This window comes from Zingiber officinale, chromosome 1B, assembly GCF_018446385.1.
Source record: "Zingiber officinale cultivar Zhangliang chromosome 1B, Zo_v1.1, whole genome shotgun sequence".
NCBI classification, from domain to species: Eukaryota; Viridiplantae; Streptophyta; class Magnoliopsida; order Zingiberales; family Zingiberaceae; genus Zingiber; species Zingiber officinale.
Window position 1 is genome coordinate 148541359 of NC_055986.1, and position 8995 is coordinate 148550353.

Below are 8995 nucleotides of genomic sequence, written 5' to 3' on the forward strand. Positions count from 1 at the left end.
CTTTTATTATTTCCTTAAGAACAAATTTACTTATGAGCACGTGGTTCATTATATAGTCCTTTTCTAAAAATCAGTCATTGTTGCTAACAATGACTTTCTGATTTTTAAGACTATAAACCTATTTTTGTTTATCTAGGATAACTTACAAACAAGTGAACTCCTATCCAACTTATCATTGTCTCTCATATTTGCTGGATTACCCGAATCCGAATATGCTTCAAAATAGGTTTTCACCTATTCAGCAATTCTATATGAGTAGAGAGTTCTAACTTGGAAGATACTATGTTCACTTTCGTTTTCAGAGTTTATCCTTAAAACAAATTTGGTAATTTTCTGAATAACTCATCATCTATCTAATTATTCCATAAGAGTCCTTTATCTTCTTTCTACTACACCATTCTGTTGGAGTGTACCAGCTGTAGTTAGTTGGGATTTAATCCCTACTTCTGATAAATGACTCATAAATTCTCCCAAGAGGTACTTGCCACTACGATCTTACCGTAGTGTCTTGATATTTTTACTTTGTCGTTTCTCCACATCAGCCTCGTACTCTTTGAACTAATCAAAGCACTTAGACTTGCGGCACATCAAGTAAATATATCCGTATCTCAAATAGTTATCTATAAAATAGATAAAATATTTGAAACAACCTCTTGCCTGGATGCTCATAGGATCACACAAATCAGAATGAACCAATTCCTATATATCTTTGGTTCCATACCCCTTAGACTTAAAAGCTCCTTGGTTATTTTCTTTCCAAGTAAGACTCGCAGGTTGGAAAGATTTCCACTACTAATGAACCCAAAAGTTCATCAGCTACCAATGAATCCTACTCAAGTATAACCTAGCTTTTAGATGTCAAAGATATAATTGGTTCATTTCCGAAGGTTACTTTCTCTTAAAATTAGAAGATGTGTTACTAATTTCCATTTGTTGCATCGTGGGAGTTATTGGATTATAAATTGTCAACCACCATACCAGAATAGATAACTTCCCTATTTTTCTTGATAACAACTTTGTTATCAAAATAGACACAATATCTATAATAGTTTAGAAACTGAAATCAGGTTCTTTCTAAACTTGGTACGTAAAGACAATTACTTAAAATCCATATTTTATTCTTATCAAAGGATAAACATCTCCCACTGCAACAGCTACCACTTTTACAGTAGTGCCCATGTGGACGGTGATTTACCTTTCATTTAGTTGTCAGGTTTCCTGGAACCCTGCAATGAATTGCAGACATGATTAATGGCATCTTGTATCTACACTCCAGGTTCTGGTAGATAACACCACTAGACATGTTTCAACTAATGAATTAAATACACCTAAATTGTTCTTAGTTCTAAGAAGACAGTCTACCTTAATGTCCAAGTCCTATTTCCAATCATTACAATTGGGACTACTAAGTCTTTTTCTATAGTATGACTACTAGGGATTGACAAACATCCTAAGAATCACAAAAATATTTGGTCAAGATCAACTTCTTAAAATCTCCATAAATTTTGCGTATACAAAATTGAAGAGGAGATTTCATTAATTTTATTATCTCGTCAACTTTACTTTATGACGAATAAAATTAATAGTTGGTCTATCTTTAATCAAATATTTGGTCAAGACTCTAAATTTAAAATAATATTGATTCCTCTAACAATACTATTTAAATTTACCAACACCTCAAAACACCGTGAATTTTGCATGCCACGTTAGTGTGGACGTATACAAAATCAACATTTGTAAGAGGAAGGTTTTACCCATTAATTATCTTGTCAACGTAACTTTATGACAAATAAAATTATCTCAAACACCGTTAATTTTGTATGCCACGTTAGTGTGGACGTATACAAAATCAATCATTTGTAAGAGGGGTTTTAACCCTTTAATTTTATTATCTTGTCAACCTAGTTTTATGACAAATTAATAGTTGGTTTCATTTGGTCACACAAATAATAGCAGTGACTCCGATGTGGAGGATACTATTAGATGTGTCTAAGTGTATACCATTACTTGACACTAAGTTCATTAATAAGATTATGCCCCTTCCGTTGGGGAAGAACACACACTCTTAATTACCCATCCAAAATGGCTAAGTTTTATGATACACAAACAAGCTTTCGTTATCAGAGGAAGACTAGAAACATTAAAGACTTGTTTGCATCACTTACAAACCAGTAATGGAGACCATGGGATTTACTTAAAAATCCCTCTCCCACTTAGTTATTTATGAATGAGGAATTTTAACTATGCTAGCCTACTAATCATGTAAACCAACATGCACACACATGACAATATAAAAGCAATAAATAGAAAATCTAATTTTCAACTATTATGGCTTTTATCTCTAGTTATCCTCCGTGTTGTCATCCCAAGCTGCTGCCATATTTGGCCACCGCCACGGATTTAGCTGTCGCATCCATCTTGCTCCTAGTTTCACTGCGCCTCGGTCCTTAGAAGGTTCCACGCTTTGCAAGATTCGATCCATGACATAAATAGAATTTTACATTTTGATCCTATATTCCATAAAAGGAATGTACATGTATCTAGATCAAAATAAAATCCTAATAAAACTAAATACAGCTCTGTATTTTATAATACAATCATGCACACATATAAATGCCCTTGACATGTCCAAGGGTCCAATCACACACATAATAACTAAAAGCCATAATAGTTGGATCCTGCATCCACAAAGTTAGCACATCCTACTATTAACCTGCCTAAATTATGTATGACATGTGCATAATTAAACTAATACCAAATACACAGAGGCAAAACCCTAGCTCTGATACCAATTGTTGGTTGCTACTCGGAAAACCTATAGGTTCCACTGTACAAAAATTTTGTACAAAGGTCTGAACCTTTTCCTAGCTACCATGTGTTCTTTTAAATTAAATTTTGGATCGCCTGCGGAACTTTACACGTTTGTTCCAAAACTTAATCTATTTGTTCTTTTAGGTTTTGACTTGGATCTCTGCGGAACTTAACACGTTTGACCTAAGTCTCCTTAAGTTATTAATTCCATTAAATATTAATTTCCATAAAAGGTTCGACGTAGCGACGCACATGGCCTTCTTGGATATGGGAGCAACCACCACCGACTAGACAAAACCTTTAATAGAAAGCTAATATTTAATTTCCTAAAATAACTTTAGGTTAACCAAAGAGAACAATCAAATCACAAGGAAAAGAAAGAAACAAGAGAACACAACTTCGAAAAACCATATTCGAAACACTAGAACGTAAGTCTCTTGTATTTGGTATTATTTCCATAAATAACTAGCATGATGCGGAAATAGAAATTACTAGTTATACCTAGTAGAAAAACCTCTTGATCTTCTACCGTATTCCTCTTCTTATCCCGGACGTCGTGTGGGCGATGATCTTCCAAGACGAGAACCACCACGCACCTTCTTCTTCTCCAAGCAAGGTTCGGCCACAAGAAGAACCACCTCCAAGGAAGAAGAACTTGATCACCACCAATGCTCCAAAGGATCTTCAAGATTAGGCTTCCTCCTCTTTCTTCTTCTCCTTCCTAGGTCCGGCCACCAACAAGAGCTCCAAGAGATGTATGGTTCGGCCACCAAAAGAGAAGAAAGGAGAAAGGCTAGGGCCGGCCACAAGAAGAAGAAAAGAGGGAGAGAAAAATAAAATATTGTCTCTCTTCAAGGCACCTTAACCCCCTCTTTTATAATCCTTGGCCTTGACAATTAAGGAAACTTATTAAAAATAATATCAATAGCTTTCCTTAATATGAATTAATGAGGAATTAATAAAATAAAAACTCCCAATTTAAAGAGAAGAAAAATTTCCAATCAACAAAAATTTCCTTATTTGTTCTTGTAAATTTAATTTCTCTTCAAAATCCCTTCATGGTTGATAAAAGGAAATTTCTATAATTTTAATTTTATCAACATGTGGATAATATTTAAAGAGAAAATAAAACATCTCTCCAATCTACAAATAAGGAAAGAGATCTAATCTTTTTCTTTAATCTTTTGTAGATCTATTACAAGAGAGATATTTTAATTTTAATTCTCTTTAAATTATATCTTCCACATAAAAATTAAAATTAAATTTCTTTTTAATTTAGTTTGGCCGGCCCTACCTTGGGTTCAAGCTAGGCCGGCCACCCAATTTTATACCTAGGCCGGCCCTAGCTTGTTCCCAAGCTAGCTTGGCCGACCCCTATTGGGTAGGTTTAGAAGGTGGGTATAGGTGGGTATAGAACTCTATAAATAAGAGGCTACGATAGGGACCGAGAGGAGGAATTGGTTTTGGTCTCCCGATAAAATTAAGCATCTCGTGTTCGCCCCGAACACACAACTTAATTTTATCAATGATAATTCATTCCACTAGAGAATTATCATTGAACTACCGCACCAATCCCAAATTACATTTTTGGGCTCCTTCTTATTATGAGTGTGTTAGTCTCCCTGTGTTTAAGATATCGAATGTCCACTAATTAAGTGAGTTACTGACAACTCATTTAATTAATATCTAAGTCCAAGAGTAGTACCACTCAACCTTATCGTCATGTCGGACTGAGTCCACCTGCAGGGTTTAACATGACAATCCTTATGAGCTCCTCTTGGGGACATTATCAACCTAGTATTTCTAGGACACAGTTTCCTTCTAAAATCAGCAACACACACTATAAGTGATACCATTTCCCAACTTATCGGGTTTATTGATTCATCGAACTAAATCTCACCCATTGATAAATTAAAGAAATAAATATCAAATATATGTGCTTGTTATTATATTAGGATTAAGAGCACACACTTCCATAATAACTGAGGTCTTTGTTTCTTTATAAAGTCAGTATAAAAGAAACGACCTCTAATGGTCCTACTCAATACACTCTAAGTGTACTAGTGTAATTATATAGTTAAGATAAACTAATACATAATTACACTACGACCTTCCAATGGTTTGTTCCTTTCCATTTTAGTCGTGAGCTACTGTTTATAATTTATAAGGAAACCGATAACATGATCTTCTGTGTGTGACACCATACACCATGTTATCTACAATATAAATTAATTGAACAACTACATTTATCATAAATGTAGACATTTGACCAATGTGATTCTTATTTCTAGATAAATATTTATACCAAAAGCTAGGCTTTTAGTATACACTCTAACAACTCACTAGGGCCCGACTTCACTCACCAGGACTTCCACCACCTAACTTCACTCACTAGGGCCTGACACTCGCCAGGACTTCCACTTTGCCTAACCGCCAGTTAGGACTAGTCACTCAGTAGACTTCTCACATGCCTATCCTTTGGTTAGGACTTACCTTTGCTAGTCATTTAGTCCTGACTATACTTCTCTCTTCCAAACATCAAGTCCTGTTTGGATCAACCCTTGATCAAATTGACCAAACTTAGATATATTGTCAAACATCGAAACTCTAGAGGTCGATTGCACCAACAGTTGTGACTTTTCACCACCTCGGGTTACCTCCCCCAGGAACCTAGGGTTACCTCCCCCAGGAACCTAGGGTTACCTCCCCTTAGGGTTTTCCACCTGCCTAGAATCCACTAGGTCTTTTGCCTAAGAACACTTAGGACTTTTCTGCAAGCTCATTCAACCTTGTTAGACAACAAGTAACTTTAACTTTGGACCCTTTACCATAATCAAAACTTATATTCGATCGTCTTATGCTCCCTGCACCAACATCCACGACGTGCCTCCGACGATCGAGCGATGTGACTCTGACAACCGAAAGCACTACCCTCCAGATCCTTAAAAGTCATCGGTATTGTAGCACTTAAATTACTTGTACTTGTCATTTCTGTATTCAATTTTTGTAAAGATTTTTGAAACTATAGTGATTGCCCAATGAAAGCAATTAACGATCGCGGGCCTTGGAGTAAGAGTCGTCATAGGCTCCGAACCAAGTAAAACTTGGTGGTTTTAGCTTGGTTGTTTTCTCCTTCCTTCCTTATTTCTTTTTCGCTGCACATACTCTTTACGTGAACGTTTTCTGAAAGTGTAAAAAGTCGCGAGTGCTATTCACCCCCCCCCCCCTCTAGCACGTCTCGATCCTACAATTTGGATATTCGTGTTGAGGAGGCGCTAGACTTTGGTCTTCTTGTGCACCTCGTCGATGTGATCCCTGCGACGAGGATTAGATCTGCATTGACAGAGACGACGATGAAGAACCTACAATGTCTCAGCCAAAGAGAAGAAAGTGAAAGGGATTTGGCGCTGATTAAGGTTTGAGTGGAGAGAAAAAAGTGCAAGGGCTCGGGGGGATCACGATGAGATATGAATCCCTAAATTTTATAAGACTATTAATGGTGTGCTCTTCGACTTTGTTAGTATTAAGTTTTAAAAGTACACGTTGTACGCGGCAAAAAGTCAGTGAAGAGAAAAAGAGGAGAATGTGATCGAGTGCGGTATCCAATAAAAAAAAAAGACTTTTCATAGCACAGTTTTGAGCCTTGTTAACATTTTATTTTTAAAGACATTTTTAATAGTTCATTTTTGCACGTCATTAATATTTAATCTTAATAGTGTACATTGCATTCCGTCAAAAGTATATTTGACAGCATATTTTTTTTGCACGCTGTTGTTTATAAAAATATAATATTATTCACAGCGCACTTAATTGGGCGCGTCGTAAAAACTATTATTAACGATGGCCCTAATAGTGCGTCATTGATAATATATTGAGAAAAATCATATTTGTTGTAGTGAATGTTTTTTTCAAATGATATTTTCCTAATTCAATGAATTTAGCATTATACGTCTCGAAAAAGATTTTACTTAAAGGGTTGAAACTTAAAGCCTCTTGAGTTTTCAGAGTATCCAACAAAATAATAGCTAACGGTTCTTGAGTCTATTTTCTTTTGTTAAGCTTATAAGGCATAGCCTTAGCTGGACAACCCTAGACATAATAGATATCTAACACTAGGAGTTCAATCTATCCACAACTTGTGTGAGATTTTCATTGTCGTCTTACTAGCAACTTTATTGAGTAAGTAAACTGTAGCTTTTGCCAAATTACCACAAGTGACTCCTCGTTCATGACATGATACATCACATCATCCATAAGATAAAGCCTAATTGTTGCCACTACCTCCGCCTGAAGTTCTTCCCAATTCGATCTCTCCATGCTTTTCGATTTCCTTTCTCCTAGCGCCTTCACCATGTCTTGTTGCACTAATAAATTCTTGACTCTTCTCTGCCATAATCCGAAGTTCTCGATTCCATTAAACTTCATCATATCAAACTTTGCAGCAGTCGTCCTTGACATGTTGAAGAAATCTGCCAAAATAGGAAGTGTCAACTACAAAATTATCATAAACATTTTATCCAATTACTTTCTAACAACATTGCAAAAAAAGTCAAGAAATTTTCTTATTATGTAATCTTTTCTGGAACACAAACAGGAATTACTATGACCGGGAAGAAGTCAAAAAAGTCATACAAGGATGTGAAAAATCATCCTATAAAGGCTTCACCCCTTGATGAAGCATTTACTTCTGCTAGAGCAACTATATGCTCTAATTTCTTTATAAGTACTTTACTTAAGGTAGACGAAAAACTTTAGTGAGACAAAACTTATACTCAGGTAACTGTTGAGCCTGAAAAACAAACATACAATCATCAAGCCTAATCCATAGGCCCAATAACTTGACTTTGTCCCAACTTAAAGGAAAGGGCTAGTACTTTATACCAGTGAACTTAAGAAGCAGTACTTCTAGGTTTCCCTAATAGTATTCCAGAAGACATTTCTATATATGTACGCAGTATGGTAGAAAAATTAATTTTTCAAACATAATTATCTCAATTCGCTCAATTGATCAAATGATTGACATGGAAAAGTTAAGAAACCATCATATTTTTATGTCAACTTCAATGATTAATATACTATTATTGGGAATAAATTACAAGGCAAGTCATATATCATTGGAAAGTCGCAGATGTCTAGTTCCAACAAATAAAATGGTGCTAAAAAATAATATTCCTACAAAAAATTATGGTCGTTTTGATTGAAGCCTATTAAGTTGGAAATGTTGTTCGAGAAAGACTAATAATAGTACTCACTACAAAATAAAATTGCTCGGGAAAGACATATTGTTCAAAAAAGACAAACTGCTCAGAAGACAAATTGCTCGGGAAAGAATATTGCTTGGTATGTTGTTCAAAAAAGACATATTGCTCGGGAAAAGCTGAAAATCTACTTGGAAATTCAAAGATTAACATGCTACTCATGAATTAGAAAGAATCAACTAGTTTTGATATTCTTGAAGATTTTCTTGGTACTCACAAGAAAAAAAGTTTTTAATGTCTTGCATGTGTTTGTTTCATTATTAAACACAATTTTCATTTTCGAGGCTTTAGGAAATATAAATCGCATTTAAAACAGTTTAACTCATTTTGGAGGGTTGTTCTAATTCTCCCTTATAAAGGGCCTTCATTTCTAATTCTCCCTTATTACGATGAGGGCCATCATTTGTATCCTTATGAGGCGGCACCTATTTACGATGAATATGATGAAGAAGGAATGATTATTTATGATCATGGAGAATCTTTGGTAGTACAACATAGCCTCACTACTACTTATGTTGAAGAAGGTCATATTGTCCCTTTCCAAGTGCAGTCTCTTCTCCAAGAATTTCAAATTGTGGTGCCAAAGAAAGATGGTGCGCGATGTATGTGCATTGATAGTAGAATGGTGAACAAAATCGCAATCAAGTATCACTTTCCTATCCCTTTACTCGATGTTCTTTTTGACCAACTTCATGGATTCAAGATTAATTCCAAAATTGATCTTTAAAGTGGCTATCACACAAATGCAACAAGATCGATGATAATACTTATAAAGTTAAGTTGTCCATTGGTTATGGTGTTTCCACAACTTTTATGTTGCCCACCTTTCTCCTTATATTGAATCTAATTTTGATTCGAGAGAATTTTTTTCAACCAAGGGAGAATGGCATAGGAAAATTCAGAAGCCATTAGATTTTTGTGTCAAC